Source organism: Camellia sinensis, chromosome 14, assembly GCF_055761805.1.
Source record: "Camellia sinensis isolate YWXY chromosome 14, ASM5576180v1, whole genome shotgun sequence".
Classification (NCBI taxonomy): domain Eukaryota; kingdom Viridiplantae; phylum Streptophyta; class Magnoliopsida; order Ericales; family Theaceae; genus Camellia; species Camellia sinensis.
In genome coordinates, this window is record NC_138974.1 from 79,448,801 (window position 1) to 79,466,027 (window position 17,227).

Sequence of the window (17,227 nt, forward strand, 5' to 3'; positions counted from 1 at the left end):
ACCAGGGCATCATTATGGGGGCAGTAAATTCGTTCCAAGTCCTTATCCGAAAAGGACATGACGTTTGTTGCCTCTGTCCTCCCCTTCTTGATGGCGGGTTGGGAACTTAATACTTCCCTAAAGTGTTCAGCCTTCTTGATTGAACCTCTAAGCTCGCATACGCGCTCAGGTTCAAAAACTCCATGAATTACATTGATAATGCCTTGTGGTGGTGCGTCGTTTGGCATTCTGTTGGGTTGGTCATGATCTTGGGGGGCCGGTTGCGCTCCTCCTTCAATGTATTCGTCCAAGTGGCCTGCTGCCACCAATTCTTCTAAATGCTGTCTTAGGGGCGTGCAATTCTCAGTTCGGTGCCCCTTTTCTTTGTGGAAGGTGCACCGTGATCTGTCGTCGTAATTCTTCTGAGCTTCTCCAAGCTTGGCTGGCCACTTGACAAAAGGCTCATCCTTGATTTCGCTCAGAATCCGATATATTGGTTTTTTGAACACCGTGGTTATGGCAGTGCGAATTCTTAGCCATCTTTTGTCTGGGTCTTCTCCGTTATCTCGTCTGCCACGTCCATTTTTGTTACTTCGGTCTACCGTATTAACCTTTGCTGAGGTTTTCTTTTCTGGTACCGTGGCCGCACTTGTTTTGGCTTTGGAACGTGCGCCATCTTCTTCTACCCTGATGTGCTGATGCACTCTCTCCATCAGGGCTTCCATGGTGAGGGGTGGCGTCATGGTAATTGAATCCCTTAGTCGGTTCCCTACTGGTAGGCCTCTTTTATATTGTGCAATGGCTAGATTGGTGGGGCAGTCTCCTATCTGGTTGAATGTCTCCCAGTAGCGACTGTTGTAAGATCTGAGGGTTTCTTTCTCACCCATGTCGATGGAGAGTAGCTGGTCTATCTCCACCGGTGTTTTAGTATTTGTCCGAAACCTTGTTACGAATGCTTCTGCCAATTGGGCCCAGGAGGCTATGCTACCTTCTGGGAGCTTTTCGAACCAAGTCAAGCCCAGGTCGCCCAGACTTGATGGGAAAAGTATGCACATTAAGGCCTCGTTTCGCCTGTACACGGCCATGACTTGGCGAAAGTGGCTCAAGTGTGAATACGGGTCCGTCTTCCCTTCATATGTATTGAACTTCGGCTGAAGGAAGCCTGATGGTAGGGGAGCGTTTTCGATCGCTGGGACAAACGGCGAAGTCTGTAGTCTTGCCAATGCTTTGTCCGCTGGTTCGTAGGCCGGTCGCGGTATTGGCATTCCAACCTCGACGCTTCCATGCGTTCGAGGAGCCAACCGTTGTAGAGCCGAAATTCGGTGTGGATCCCTTGCCCTGGCATCCTCCTTGCATCGTGCTTTTTCTTCTAGTACGGTTCGTAAGTCGGATGACCTGGGTAGCTCGGTTTGTCTGGATCTGGTTTGGTGTGAATGTGAAGGCCAATACGTACTTCCTTCAGTATATGATCTTTCGGATCTCGTCCTCTCAGACCTGGAGTGACGAGTTCTTGAAGATAAGGAGTGAGTGTCGCCTGTCCTGAGGCTTCTGCTCTCTCCTTGGGAGGGCGTAGTATTCCTACTACGATTCTCTGAGTGGCGAGGGGGCGTTTTATGCTTGCGCCCCTCTCCTGTCGCCACATCTTTATTCTTCATTTGGCGTTTCAAGGCCTCCATGTCCGCCGCCATCCTTCGAATTAGTTCATCTTGTTCCTTCACGCGATCTTCCAGGGCTTGAGGATCAATCCTCCTCCTTTGTCTGTCAGGACTCTGAGAGTGACGAGGGCTGCTATTCCGCCTTCCCCTGCCACTCCTCCTGGAGTTATGTTGTTGGAGTTCCAACTCCGCCATGGGAGGGACGGAAGGTAATCCTTCTCGCCTTGCGCCCCCCTCTGGAGTTAGTCCGTCGACGGCGGACTGCGGTAGTTCTTCAATGTGTGCCATTGACTTGAGAAAAAAGGAGAAGCTTAGTCAAGAGGTTTTGTTCTTGTCTGTTCTTCCCACAGACGGCGCCAATTGTACGGGGAGGAAATAATTCTCCTCGTATAATCCTGTTGACCAAGTCCACGCTCCTCCGTACGACGTCGCTTTGTCACCTGAAAACACAAACGTGAGCTAGCCGGCGGGTGTGTGCCGGAAACCTCTCCGATGCCTAAGTCAGAAAACTTGACAAATAGACAAAGCTCAAAGTTCTCAGAAAGATTTTGTTCAATTACCTCCTCCAAGGTGATGTTTGTAGGCTTTTATAAGTTTCCCGTGGCACAATCCTGGTAGGACTTGTATTTCTCCATGCAGAGTCCTCCTAGGATTCATACTCTTAAGGATAATGCTTATCCTTTCACACCCTCCCCCACTGCTTAAACCAAGTGGGATGGTTTTCTCCATAGCCGAACTACCACACGGCCGAAATAACACTGGCTATGCTGAGCCACAGAGAAGGCCGAACTATCCTTAGCTCGGTCTTCTCCTTTAGCTCATTACTTCGGCTGCCCCTGTTCAACCTTGGTGTGCTTAGATCAAACTTCCAAGTAACAAGTTCTGACTGACCTAGCCAGAGTATGTTATGACCGGACTAACTCCGAAGCCGGTCTTCCCAGAACATACTGCGACCGGACTAACTCTAAGACCGGCCCTACTCCGAGTTGTCTCTGGACCGGAGTAGCCTTACTCTTCCTTGGGCCGAAGCAACTATCTCTTCTTGAGCCGGAATAAACTTACCTCCTTGGGCCGAAGTAACTTTGTCTCCCCAAGGCCGGAGTAACCTTGCCCTCTAGGCCTGAGTATTCAGTACGGCCTTTTTACCTAGTCCTCTGCGTTTTGGGCCTCAAAACCCAACTCGAAGTTCGGCCCAATTTTCCCAAAAATTACCCTCTCAATAGTAAATCAAGAATTATTGTTCTTGACATTATAAATATTTCATATCTTGGGTTGGGGTTAGGCTGTAAGAAAATGACATCTTATTATGATTTTTGTCTTGCTTCAAGGATGTGTTCCTTGTGTCTTCTTCAATCTTTTCTGTTGGCCTCAATCAAGAATTATTATTTGCTTTCTAACAAATTTCAATGTTTCAAGGTTCGATGCATTTTTTTAGATAGTAATTTATACATTCTTCCCTATTTTTTATTTTATATTTTGTTACACGTTTATCAAAATTATTAATAATTGAAATGAGTGTGATTAGGATGATTCTTAATCAAATAAAGGGTGATGATGATGAGACTACTTCGTATCAAATATAATTGAGAGTGGGGAAGAGGGGTTTGGTGAGGAAAGGTAATGATGATGCATGAGATTAAAAAAATTTGGTGGTAGGTGGTGATGTGCTTTCTTTGTTTTTTGAAAGCTACTCTTCTTCGGCTTGATTGTTTGGAGGGTATAGACTACAAGAAGATGGAAGATAAGTAATGCTGCTGATTATATATTAAGAGTTGGCACACGTAATAATGTATTAGTTAAATAATTAAAAATAAAATAAAATATTTATATAAGAGTTTTTTTTATTAAATTTATGATCTTGAGTTCAAATCTTAGTCTGTTTGTTTGTTTGTTTGTTTGTTTGTTTGTTTGTTTGTTTTTTTTTTTTTTTTTTTTGAGAGGGAGGGGGGGATAAATACCTGAATACTTGGCATAAAAAGAAACAAAGCTTCAAGAAATTAATTTAAGTGCTCACATATATAATAGTACTAGAGTATACCCGTGCCTGAAGGCACGGTGTAAATAATATTAGAATTAGAATATAATTGTAATCCCAACACTATTTAAATTTATTTTTTAATTTCATAAAATCACAAATTTATTATAAAATTTTGGAGTTCTCACAAAACTTCTCACGGAAACTCGTTTTTACTTATTTAATAAATAACTAGATAGATAGATGTGCCTATCATACATACAATTTCTTCGGGCATACATACAATACTGTTTTTGCTTATGTAATTATATGAAAATTGTATGTATGCCCGTAATGTCCTAGTGTATTACGGTCATACATATATTGTATGGAAATATGTGTAAAATATATTGAACAAAAAGGAGAAAAAAAAAACAAATAGAGAGAAAAATAAAAACGTGAAAAAATAAAAAAAAAAAAGAAAAAAAGAAAAGGGAGAGGAAGGCGGGATCATGGGATCATGGAAGGAGGGGTGTGAGAAAATTAAAAAGTAAGAGAGAGAAGCAGGAAAGTAGAAAATGTATATGTAGAATATTTTTTGAAAAACATATCTCAATCATTGTTTTATAATTTGAATAGATTTAAGCCATCCAAATGTCCTAATAGGACAAAAATATGTTGAAGATTAAAAAACCGTCCTGTTTTATTAAAATATGTTGAAGATTCATCTGATGTCTAAATTTACGAAATGTATCAGGTATTCAATATATTTAAAAATAATAATTAATTGTTTAAATTCATTTAATTTGTGGACTAAAAAATTCATTAATATAATCTCCACTACACACAGTAAAATCTGACTCCTAATCCTGGAATCTCAGACCTTTTCATATAATATGAATAAAAATATGTGAACAAAAATGAGAAAATAAAAAAAAAAAACAAATACTGAGAAAAATAAAAATGGAGGAAAATAAAAAAAAATTAAATTAAAAAAAAGAGAGAGGAATGTTAGGTCATGGGATCATAGAAGGATGGGTGAGAAAAGGAAATAGTAAGGGAGAGAAGCGGGAAAATAAAAAATGTACATGTAGGATATTTTTTGAAAAATATATCTCAGCCGTTGTTTTATAATTTGAATAGATCTGAACCGTCTAAATATCCTAATAGGATAAATGTGTGTAGGACAAATTAAAAAACCATCATGTTTTATTATATATATATATATATAGTATAATGGTATTATTGTATGGAGTTATATACATAACGAGATTATTAGATTAGAGTAGGATAAAAAATGTGATGGGATTTAAAAATTATTTTTGACTAAGTAAGGTAATTGAAAAAGAGTTGGGATTTAATATATGAGGCATTAATAGTAGGGGTGTTCGCGGATCGGTTTTGTGCGGTTTGCGGTTCGGTTTTGACCCGCCCGCATCTATGCGGTTTGGGAAAAAGTCAACCCGCAACCGTCAGCAGTGCGGTTTGCGGTTTGTATGGATAGGGTTTGCAAATGTGCGGGCGGTTTGCGGTTTACACTTTTTTCTTTAAAAATTAATTTTTGAGTTTTTTTTTCCTAGCGAATTTAGGCATCAGATTCATTTTATATATTTGTGATAACAATTTTTTGATGAGTTTACAAATAAAAATTGAATATCAATGCATTAAATGAAAGTACCCAAAACAAAGAGACCCTACACTAGCATTTTTGCCATGAAAAAAATGTATATCAATGCATTAAAGGTTGTACTCAATTAGAATTGCCAGTTCAGTAATCAATAATCAAACTATAAGTTCTATCGACCATTAGAAGGAAAATTTTATTAGGAAAAAGTGGATGAATCACCAATGAAAATCATATAAGAAACTAAGTTTAAGACTTGATAATTCTACGGCATTAAGAAAGTTGAGAAATACTTAAAAATAAGGATCCTAGTGTCATAGAGAATATAATGGTGCTCCTGTAAAAGTTACAAAGTTGGTATATAAAAAAAAATAATAATAATAATAATTAAAGTGCGGGCGGTTTTTGCGGGTTGCGGGTTTAAACCGCGACCCGCTCGCAACCCGCAAATTTGTTATATTTCAAACCGCATCCGCCCGCATTATGTTTGCGAAACCGTCCATTTATATGCGGGTTGGGCGGATTGGGTGGTTTGAGCGGTTCGGATAAACCGTTGCCCACCCCTAATTAATAGTGAGTTCGATTAAACAAATCCAGATCATGAGAGATTAGGAAAATGAATATCCCCTTAGTTTATTCTCCTCCAATTTAGACAAGCAAACACTCTCTTAGATGTTGTTTAATAAAATTAAGAAGTTAAAATTAAGTACTAAATACTAAATTTTCAATGTGAAAAGTTGTTTAATATTTATTAAAATTTAATCAAGTTGTTGGATATAAGATGAACCATAGAATTTGAAAAAAATTTCCTAATTTTATTTTTATGCTATACTCTTTATATTTGAGTGGTGATTTATCCCACTAATTTTTGGACTACTAATAACTCTAATGAGCTTTAAAAAAAAAAAAAACAAACTCAAGCCAAAACATCACATCACTTTGATGGGGGCCACTGTGCTACATCATTAGTGATACTCTAAAGCTCCCAATTTAGTGCTCTAAAACATTATACCATTATATTTATAGTGGTGGGTAGAGTGCGAGAGGGGATGACAACCATAATGCTTATATGGTGGTAAAATGATGGCAATAAAGATGATGGTGACGATCGCATGGCAGTTGTTAGTAGTGGTTGTAATTGTAATGCAAGTTAGCATATTAGTTAATTTTTGGTTAAATTTTTGGTTAAATTACAAATAGATTTTATGAGATTTGTTTAAAACACGTTTTCTTTCCTTTTTTTTATAGTTTCAGAAATTACATTCCGTCTTTTGAAATTTTTAATTTTTTAATACATAGTCATTTTATTAATAAATTATCAAATCAATTAATAATTTTTAATAATATTAGAAATTTATTTCAATTAATAATTCAAGTTTTATCATCATATAGGAGAATAGTTAGGAATTTTTTTTAATTCAGTTAATTCTATTAAATAAAAAATTCTGACAATGAGATATTTATAATTTTTCAAACCACATAAGACAATTCGTATTTTAAATAAATCTGAAGAGGTGTATTTGTAATTTACCCTTAGTTTTATTATTACTTTTCTATTTATTGCGTCTTATATTTTATTTTTTAAATTTGTATTCAAATTTAGAAAAAATTATAAATACACTTCCTAAAATTTACTTAAAATACCATATGCCTCTTGTGGTTCTGAAAATTACATCTCACTTTTCGAAATTTCTAATTTTATAACAAATGGCCCATTCTATCAATAAATCATCAAAGTCAATTAACATTTTTTAAATGTTGTTAGAAATTTATTTTAATTAATAATTCAGATAATTTTACTATGTATTATAGAATAGGTAGAAATTTTATTTTTTCAATTAATTCTATTAAATAAAAAAATCTAATAATAGAATATTTATGATTTTTTAAATCATAAAAGATAATTTATATTTAAACAAAATTAAAGAAATGTATTTATAATTTACCTTTAAATTTATGATTTAAACCTGACTTAAAATTTTATCTAATCATCTAGACACGTTCCATGGGTGGTGGCCATAGAATGACTTGGCTGTTTTGGGGGGTACCAAGGTTAGGGGTGTGCATAATACCGCCGAAACCGTCGAAACCGCTAAAATCGCACTGAACCGCACCGCCAAGGCAAATTCGTTATTATTTGCCAAGCGAACCGCCGGTTTTTGGTAAGAAAAATGGCAAATTCTAGTGACACTTTTATTAATCCGCCGGTTTCTATTTTTCTTCCAAATCGCACCGACCCGCACTGCTATTAAATCATGTTTTATAAGATTCTAAAAATTCTTTTTTACTTAAGTTTGCTTGTTGTTCTATACCTTAGAATATAGTGTTACATTACTGCTCGAGGGGAATTCAAGATGTCAATAATTCAAAATAAAGTTAGATTCCAATTCACTTTTCAAGATGTTTAACATCACGGTATCTCTCGTCTTTTTTTTACTCTTTGATTTAAGTTTTGTAATTTGAATTATATTTTTTATAAACCGCTAATCCGCCCGAACCGCCAAGGCAAATCCGCCATTATTTGCCAACCGAACCGCCGGTTTTTAATAAGAAAAATAGCAAATTCTAGTGACACTTTTATCAATCCGCCACCCGCCATACGATTTCTATTTTTCTCTCAAACCGCACCGACCCGCACCGCGCACACCCCTAACCAGGTGTCCCCATGCCCAAGAAGAATCCAGAACAGGCATTAGTTTCTATCAAGTTTCGTTGGTTGCGGTTGAATTGTTAATTTTATTAAATAAAAAATTTTAATAAAAAATGTATATAAATTTTTAAATTATAAATGGTATTTGTATTTAAACAAATTCTAAGATGTGTATTTATAATTTAATCTTAAATTTATAATTCAAATCTAACTTAGAAATTTATCTAATCATATAAATGAAAAACTATTCAATACTCTTGAAAGAAAAATGTCTCGTAGTTCAAATTTTGTGGTTCAAAAGTAGCTCAAATTTTTATGTTGTTCTGTACTCAAAACGACGTCGTTTTGACCATTTGAGCCACTTTTGAGCCACAAAATTTGAGCTACGTAGCATTGTCGCTCTTGAAAAGCCATATGGACCCATTGCATGGATGATGGCCATAGAATGACTTGTCTATGATTGGGGTACCAAGGTGTTCCCATGCCCAAGAAGAGTCTAAAACAAGTATTGTTAGGCATGTTAGGATTTAACCCTCAAACTAGTATGTTTGAAAAGAATATGCTTGTTTGGTTGTTAGAATTTTAGTTTAAAAGGGAAAAAGAATCCTGGTTTGGCATGTTAGGATTTTAATTTAAAATTTAAATCTAACCTAAAAATTTATCTAATCAGATAAATGAAAAACTATTTAATGCTCTTGAAAAACCATATGGACCCATTGCATGGGTGATGGCCATAGAATGACTTGTCTGTGATTTGGGTACCAAGGTGTCCCCATGCCCAAGAAGAGTCTAAAAAAGTAATGTTAGACATGTTAGGATTTTACCCTGAAGTATGTTTGAAAAGAATATGCTGGTTTAGATGTTAGAATTTTAGCTTAAAAGCAAAAAAAAATCCTCGTTTGGCATGTTAGAATTTTAATTTAAAAATTAAAAGGTTATTAAACCTTGTTTTAAGAAGTAAAAAAAATAATAATTTTTTAACTTTTTTTTTAAAAAAAATATGTAAAAAAATAAAGATATGATGTAACCCAAATAAATCAATAAATCAGTAAGTTGTTTTTTTTTTTATAATTGCCAAAATATGCCTAAAAAAGTCAAAGAAAAAACAAACAAACAAAAAAAAACTGACAAAAATCCAAAACCCGAAGAGCCCTTCCCACTTACTCTATCTTTTACATATCTTTTCACAAAAATCAAAACTAAAAATCATCACTAGTATGCTAAAGTTTTTTTCACCTTCTATTTTGACGAAAAAATTAAAAAATTATTAAAATAATATTCCTAAAAATGGCAGTCGATCAAGTTTTGTTTGCCAAAGTTGAATTTTTATTTTTTTTATTAAATTAAAAATTATAATAAAAAAATATTTATAATTTTTTAAATCATAAAAAATAATATGTATTTAAACAAATTTCAAAAAGTATATTTATAATTTACTTTTAAATTTATGATTTAAACCTACCTTAAAAATTTGTCTTATCATATAGACATGTTCCATGGGTGGTGGCCATAGAATGACTTGGCTCACTACAAGAAAATTAGGAATTAGCGGCATTTTTAAAATGTCGCAAAAGGCCAGAAAAACGCAGCAAAAACATAAGACGATGTTTTAAAATTTCGCCGCTGATACGGCCGCCGTCATTTCTTTTTGACTTTTTAAAAATGCCACTAAACAGTTTAGACAACATTTTTTAAAACGCCACTAATTCTTAACATATGTTGACTATTTCCGTCTAATGAGTTAACTATGACGTAATCATGACGACATTTAGCGATATTTTTATGAAAAACGCCATCTTTTCTTTTCTTTTCTTTTCTTTTTTGTTTGAAAAATCATAGTTAATGATGTTTTTTGCTTTGATTCAAGGCAAACCTCCCCCCCCCCCTCAAAAAAAAAACCCTATAATCCATCACCATTTTCAAAACATATACATAATATGAGTCAATATTCATTTTCCAATTTTCCATAACCATAAACAAAAACCTTAAAACGTAATATGTTAACTCAACATAAAAAAATAAAAATCGCTAATATTTCCACATTTTAACAAAAAAAAATATGGAGTTTGCTCTGGTATTTTAGTTTCAAAGGCTGCTATCTCTTCGAAAAACTTTGCCTCCAGCTCATCATGTTGGCTCTACAATGATACAGTAAAGCATTACACTTCAACACACCCAATAAATCAAATGCATATATAGAGAATCAAGAACATTCCCATAAATACCCATATAATCAATAATTCAACATCACTAAAACATGTTGATGAATAGAAACTAGGCTATACAACATCAATTTTCAATCCTATCAATAAGATCATATATATATATATATATTGAAAGAAACCTAAAGCTCTCTGAGAACATTAACTCGCTTTCGAATCTTCGGCAAAAGAGTCTCAAGAACATCGAAGTGTTGCCCAACCAAATTCTAAAGCTTTTGCAAAAAATAGTCTGAATAGTTGGATTCTTACAGCAGCCATTGACTATCAACCCAATAAATATCAACTATTGAGCCTGCCATTATTAGTTAAAGACTAAAAAATGATCTTCTTAAAAGAGCTATTGGGCATAAATGCCTCATCCTTATATAACCCATAATTAAATTTGCAAAATCTATCATTAACCCATCATGCAACCTAGCAATTAATATATATATATACATAATCCATTATTAACCCATTGCCATTAATGCCAATCACAACAAAGTATCACTAAACATTTAACATAAATAAATTTAAAACTGAAAAAAATATATTAACGATTCATTTTATTGAAATGATTTAGATAATATATTACTAAAAAAAATATATATTAATGATAATGCCTGCACATCAAGAAGAGAAACATAAGCATAACATTAGCACACAATATCATAATTCTCAAACTAGGCAAACAAAATCTGTCTACAACAAATTTCACTATAAAGATGTGACGTAAAGTTTTATAGATTTATATGGACACAATTTAGGCCCAAGACAATACACTTGACACCATGGGCAATTGCTCATCAAGTCAACGTCAAGCTATAAAGACATCAAAGTTAATCATTCATATCTCAAGTCCCTACAAGGAAGCATCATTAATCATCGTACATTGCCTGGACTAATGCTTCGTACAACATCAATGAGATTCACATCCCAAATCACAGAGCTAACACCAATTATTGATTTTTAGTTACCAATTTAACAAACAGGTCTGGAGGGCGACTGTTTTTCACTCTCCAATTTACCCAAAACGAAAAATAATAATTGATGAAATGTATCATGAAAATTAAGAATTGAACTGGGGGTTGTTAAACTATTACTTATATGCTATTCACTCCAAATTATTGACCAAATCTATCTATCATGAAAATGAAGAATTTGCTGACCTCAGTATGTGGATCAAGAACTTGTTAATGCAAAACATGGGCAACCACAGACAACCCTCCAAAACTCAGAGGGGCATGCAAACTGAACAAGTACAAAGCCAATGTGCTCTATACACTCCCACTATCTGATTCCAAGAAAGACAAGTCCTGTTAACCAAATCAAACATAATCCAATTTGAGCATTTGAATTAGAAAACCATACAAAATAGAACTCGTACATTGCCGTTAAAAAGTAAGGGAAAAAGAAGAGAGAGAGAGAGCACCGACTATTAAGTTAATCATATATATTACATTCACATCATCTACCTGTGAATGTTGGCCAAAATTAACCCCTCCCCCCTACAAAAATAAATAAATAAATAAATAATCGCAACTAGTGATTTTTAGACAAATTACAATATAATATAAGAGAATAAATAGGTAACAGATTAAAGAAGGAAGAAGGAGTTACATAATGACATTTTTCAGACCCTAAAAACGGGTTCTAATTCTGATAGAGTAGCTTTATATTGTCATCAGAAGATAAAGAAATTCAAGAAATTTGTAGAGGGTGGAGATGGGTTTTTGTACCTCAGAATCAGAGGCTTTGGGAGTGTGTTCCTCTTTGATACAAGAACACTTGATAGAAGATTTGGAGCCAAATTTGGGATTCCAAAGAGATGACATCTTCAACTCTACATATTTCAGTAGATGCCACTTGCATTACACAAGCAAATATGTGAATGAACATGTATATTAAATCAGTAAAATTCATTTTGTCATCCCACCCTAACCTTAGATAAGCATACAACATAAACAATAAAATATCTGAAATTAATAATAATCTATCTTGCAAATAATCTGTTAACATCTTATTTTTGGAATACAAAAAAATAAAATAAAATAAAATAAAAAATTATCTTTCTTAGGTATAATCTTCTCCAAATTTTAACAAAAGTAAATATTCGTTTACAGCTACACCTTGCATCCCTATCTCAAAAAAATTAAATTAAAAAGATTATTAAAAAATACAAGTATGATGTGAAGAAAGATACTTCAATTGCAAACACAACAAATAATAAGATAGCAGAGGAAGGGTTAGATAACAATAACACACAAAAGCAAACAAATTTAACCAAGCTTTAGTGCTTTCACCCACATGGTTTCTCAATTTGTTTCTCTCCCTGAAACTTCTTGTCTCAATCATGTTCCCCCTAGCTATGATGGAGTAAATTCACTGAGAAAACACAAAGAAGTCAAGAACAGACGCCCAAATTAGAAGATTTAAGTGCTATATGGCCAAAAACACCAGTCGTCAATCTAAGCACTAATCCTTGTTTAAGAAAACACAACAAAACCAGTGATGATTAATGTTCTTCAAAGATGTCTTAGATAAACATATAAAACTATATAAACACACATATGTAGTGAGATCATCGAATAAAGAGAAGAAATAGAGAAAAAGTAAGAGAAAAACGTAAAACGATTATAGAATTGAAAAATATAAAACAACCATACTTGAGATATACATAACCCTAGATCAAATCCAAATCATCCAAACCAAGCACAAGCCATCGTTTATGGAACAGATGAGAACCTAGATCACCGATGAAAATCAAAACCTAAGCAAGAGTTTATTTAAATGGAACACAGATCCAAATCGTTACTGTGTAGTGATGAAAATCTCTGAATCTTGAGTGAACTCATAGCAAGTCTAGATCAGACTTGATGAAGAACAAGCCCTAGAATGAAAATCAAAACCCTAATCAAATGTAAATACAATAATTTTCAATAATAAATTCGAACATATATGAAAACTAGTTAATCGAATACAAGATTGCTACCATGAAAGCTCTATATCTCAAGTGAACTCAGTAACTCCAAATCAAGAGCAATTGGATACCTGAATCCATGAAAAACGAAGACCTAGATCGGTAAAGATTAAGGGAAATTGAAAAATCTTGAAGGAAAATATCAAATCCTAAGACCTAGTGCACAAATCGAAATTGAGATCAAGATTGAACAAGAAACCATTGAGATTAGAAGCATCAATCTCTCTGTAGATCTATAAACTCCAAGAAGTCTTCATTGCTAGTTGCATCCACGACTCCTTAGGGCTAGTGAGACACGACTACTTAGGGCTAGTAAGAGAGAATCATTTTAGAGAGAGAGAGAGAGAGAGAGAGAGAACCATTTGGAAATGTTTGAATAGATATGGGGTTAAGTCTTTGTGAAGTTGAACCGAGACTTATCTCATTGGGACCATCAAATGGCATCTTATTAATTTAGGTGATATCGTGCTTTGAAAAGCGCGTTTGCCACTGAGATATATCACGACGTTTTTTAAAAAGCCTTGATTCTAGCACCATCATAAGCAACTTTTTTTTGTAGTGGCTATTATTGGGGTACCAACGTGTTCCCATTCCAAAGAAGAATCCACAACAAGTATTATTAGTTTAATGTCCCCATCAAGTTTTGTTTGTTGGGGTTGTAATTTTATTTTTCCAATTAATCTTTGTTAAATAAATTTTTTTTTAAGAAGATATTTTTAATTTTTTAAATTATATAAGATAATTCGTATTTAAGAAAAAAATTTGGATGTGTATGTGGTGTCCTGAATTCCCTTTAGCATTTGAGCGCATTATTGGTGATCCATGTCCCTTTGTGTGTCTTCTTCATTGTTAAACCTCTTGAAACTTGTGTTGTTATCCATTCTCTCTTGTGGTTGTTCTATTAGGTACATCCTTGTGTATTCCGAGATGTCTTCTTGCACTTTTGGGTGTTTGAGAGAAACCAATAAGGTTGGCTAATGTTTTGATAGCTCCTAGTCTCACTTTCAGGTTGAGACCGCTTGAGCGGTCTTTTGGTCGCTCGAGCAGTGAATTTGACCTTCCAGTACTCTGGTTTGTAGTCTGAACTTCTGGGAGCACGCAGTGAAGAATTCATCACTCGAGCAGTCATTTGCAAAGGGGAATGGAGTTTCTGGGGGTGGGTGTTTTTTGCTCGAGCGCGAGTTTCATCGCTCGAGTGGTCTTTCAAATTGAATTGTTCGCTCGAGCTCACAATTAGTCACTTGAGCGGTCTGTCAACTGTCAGCTTCGAAAATTGAGTTAAATCACTTCAAAAGTTGAGCCTTACTCATTTTTCTATCACTTTTCACTTCACACTCTCTCTTTACATTAACTCTCACTCTCCTTTATCTCATCTCTCTCTAGAAACCCTCAAATTCACTTCGTTTAGTCCTTGATCTCTCTCTATCCATCGAGATTTCAATCTTGTTGCTTACTTTTAATTTTGGAGAGCTCGTCGAGGACTACGTGGTGGACGGTAGAGATTGGATTTTAACCCCGTTGGTTTTGGAACATCTCACCCTTTCTTCTCAAGGTATTAAGGTAGGGATGTTCTTTGAGTTATATATATAGTTTTTAGCATACCTTGTCCTTTTCACTATGTTTTCTAGTATAGATTGATTTTTGGATGTTGAATCCAGAAAAAATATATATCTATTAGAGAAATTGTCACACCCTAATTTTTAAATTACTTGGAAACATTACCAAAAACCTTTAATTTAGGTCCATTTCTTTTTTTTCACAAATATCTATTACCCTTGAGTAATAGAAACATAATAACATATGTTCTCTCTCTTAATAAATATAACAATAACAATAATTCATGCCAAGCTTCCACTACAGAGTTACAAATAAATAATTACAAACGTCAATGTACAATATTCATTTCTTTCACATCTACGATGAAATTACACATAAGAGACACATGGACTTCTTAACTCTCCAATTAATAAATCCAAAATCTCTTCTTGTAAAAAAAAATGAAATAACAAGGGATGAGCGCAATTGCCCAGTAGGGATCTCGTAGTTCTACAATAATAACTAACACACAGATAGAAATGATCATGCATGCAAGGTGATACTATATAGTAAGGTGACGTTTTGTAATTTCAAAATATTATACGTAGAGTACCTTTATCTCAAATTTTTTTTGAACATTTAAGGAAAACTTTCAATCATAAAAATTATCCCTCTTCATCAAAAAAACCATAAATCCTCTTTGAGAACAAATATGCTTAAGAAACAACATCATTTTAAATTTATTAACCCAACTTCAAAATATTCCTCATTTTATTTCCATTTCCCTTTTTACTATTCACAATTATTATAACTCCATAACCTCAAGGTTCCAATTCCCTTAATACTCAAAAATAACCCCCATACACTCCATTTCCACTTGTCTATCTATTATTGCTATAACACCATAACATAAAATCCAAATCTTCTTTATATTCAAAAACAATTCTCCTACACTCAACTCTTACTTATCGAACAACTACATCACATAAACATTTGCATTCTCAAATTATAATTCAACATAACACAGGACTAATAAACCCTTTCAATTTAACTTCTCAATTATTTACAAAATAAAACTCATAATCTTCCTTTATAGTCACAACCAATCCAGTGAGTTCATCATCACCAACCCTTAATCCAATTACCATTTCATTTTCCATTCTCTTCAAATAATTTCTATTTCCATTTCCCTTTCATACCAAATTACACATCAAATCGTAATTTCACGAGTTCATCACATGTTACACATATTATTACTGACTCAACACATTTCTCAACACGTTCCACCTTTTGCCGACTTGATACGGCGGGATAACGGGCATCCAATTTAATAACATCTTCCAACTTTTGCCGACTTGGTATAGCGGGAAGTGGACTCCCAAGAGAAACATTTTTATTGGTAAAACACTTTTAAAACCATGTTTTTCTAAAAACTGTATTTTTTCACATTTATCGACTGTCATATGGCAGGACGTGGGCACCCAAAATCACCTTTTTATTTTGAAAACTATCCTCTACATTTGCTGGCTATTAATACGGCAAGACATGGGCAACCAAAATCATCAGTTTTTATTTTGAAAATCATCTCTCGCCTTTGCCGGCTATTAATATGGTAGGACGTGTGCACCCAAAATCATTCGTTTTTATTTTGAAAACCATCTGCCACGTTTGCCGGCTATTAATATGGCAGGACGTAGGCACCCAAGATCATCCATTTTTTCACTTTTATCAGCTATTAATCTGGCAGGACTAGTAGACACCCAAAAATATTTTTCTCACATTTGTCCAGCGATAAGCCTAGACAGAGCAATTGGGCACCTTTTGAACTTCTCATGCGAGTACCAACACAACACCACCCAACACGTCAACCCTAAACCCCCAATCTCATGATTTATCACAATCTGCTTAAAAATATAAATTTTGTATTTATATAAAGAAAATACCACATATATGTCTATAAAATGAGATTATTGAAGAAAAACTAGAAACCCTTACCTCAAGGATCAAGCAAGAAAGCAAGGCTTTGCTGAGATTCCTTCATAAAATCAAAAATCCAATCGGTAGGAAAATGAGATCTTCATGTATTCTTCACTATCTTGGCCAAATCTTTGAGAAATAAAAGGTATTTGGGTCAAGAAATCAAGGGTTTTCAAACTTAGGATGAGAGGAAGGAAGAGAGAAAAGAAAAGTAGAGAGAATGATCTAGAAAGACACTTTTTAAACTGCTAAATTCGCGCAGTCCGCTTAAGTATCACTTCCTGCGCTTGAACGCACTTGCTTCCAACACAGATACTAAAACTTAAAACGGGCATAACGCTCTCATCCGGACTCCTTTTTAGGTCGTTCTTGTATCCAAATCGAAGCCCCAGAAACAACATTTCCAATGGTTTTAGCCTCATATCCAGATGCAAAGTGTGGAAAAAGAAAAGGGCAAACGAGTGATGGTTGTTCATAGGAAAATTATCCGAATCAAAGTTCTTGGTTGACTCTTACTTTACCATTATGTTACCACTTCGATCAATATCCCAAAATAAAACAAAGAGGCTCCAAATACACTAATAAGAATTTCAAGGGCAATCCCACTAGTCCCAGAAGCTTTGCAAAGCTACAGTGAAACTACTGGGTGCTCACTTTCTACGCTCGAGTGA

The 17,227-nt window shown here is 34.4% G+C and overlaps 1 long non-coding RNA gene across 7 annotated transcripts; it reads right to left on the reverse strand.

Moving 5' to 3' along the window:
• Positions 1–10,692: 10,692 nt before the first annotated feature.
• On the reverse strand, positions 10,693–13,535 carry LOC114272378 (uncharacterized). Of its 7 annotated transcripts, none has more exons than XR_014350473.1 (4): positions 13,243–13,535; positions 13,056–13,114; positions 11,803–12,953; positions 10,693–11,571 (listed from the first exon to the last, which is right to left on the reverse strand). It is a non-coding gene; the product is annotated as an uncharacterized LOC114272378 (long non-coding RNA). The 7 variants fall into 7 exon arrangements; XR_014350476.1 differs by having other exon boundaries at positions 11,803–12,448; positions 12,730–13,114; XR_014350472.1 differs by having other exon boundaries at positions 10,693–11,379; positions 11,539–11,571; positions 11,803–13,114.
• Between the last annotated feature and the right edge of the window lie 3,692 nt (positions 13,536–17,227).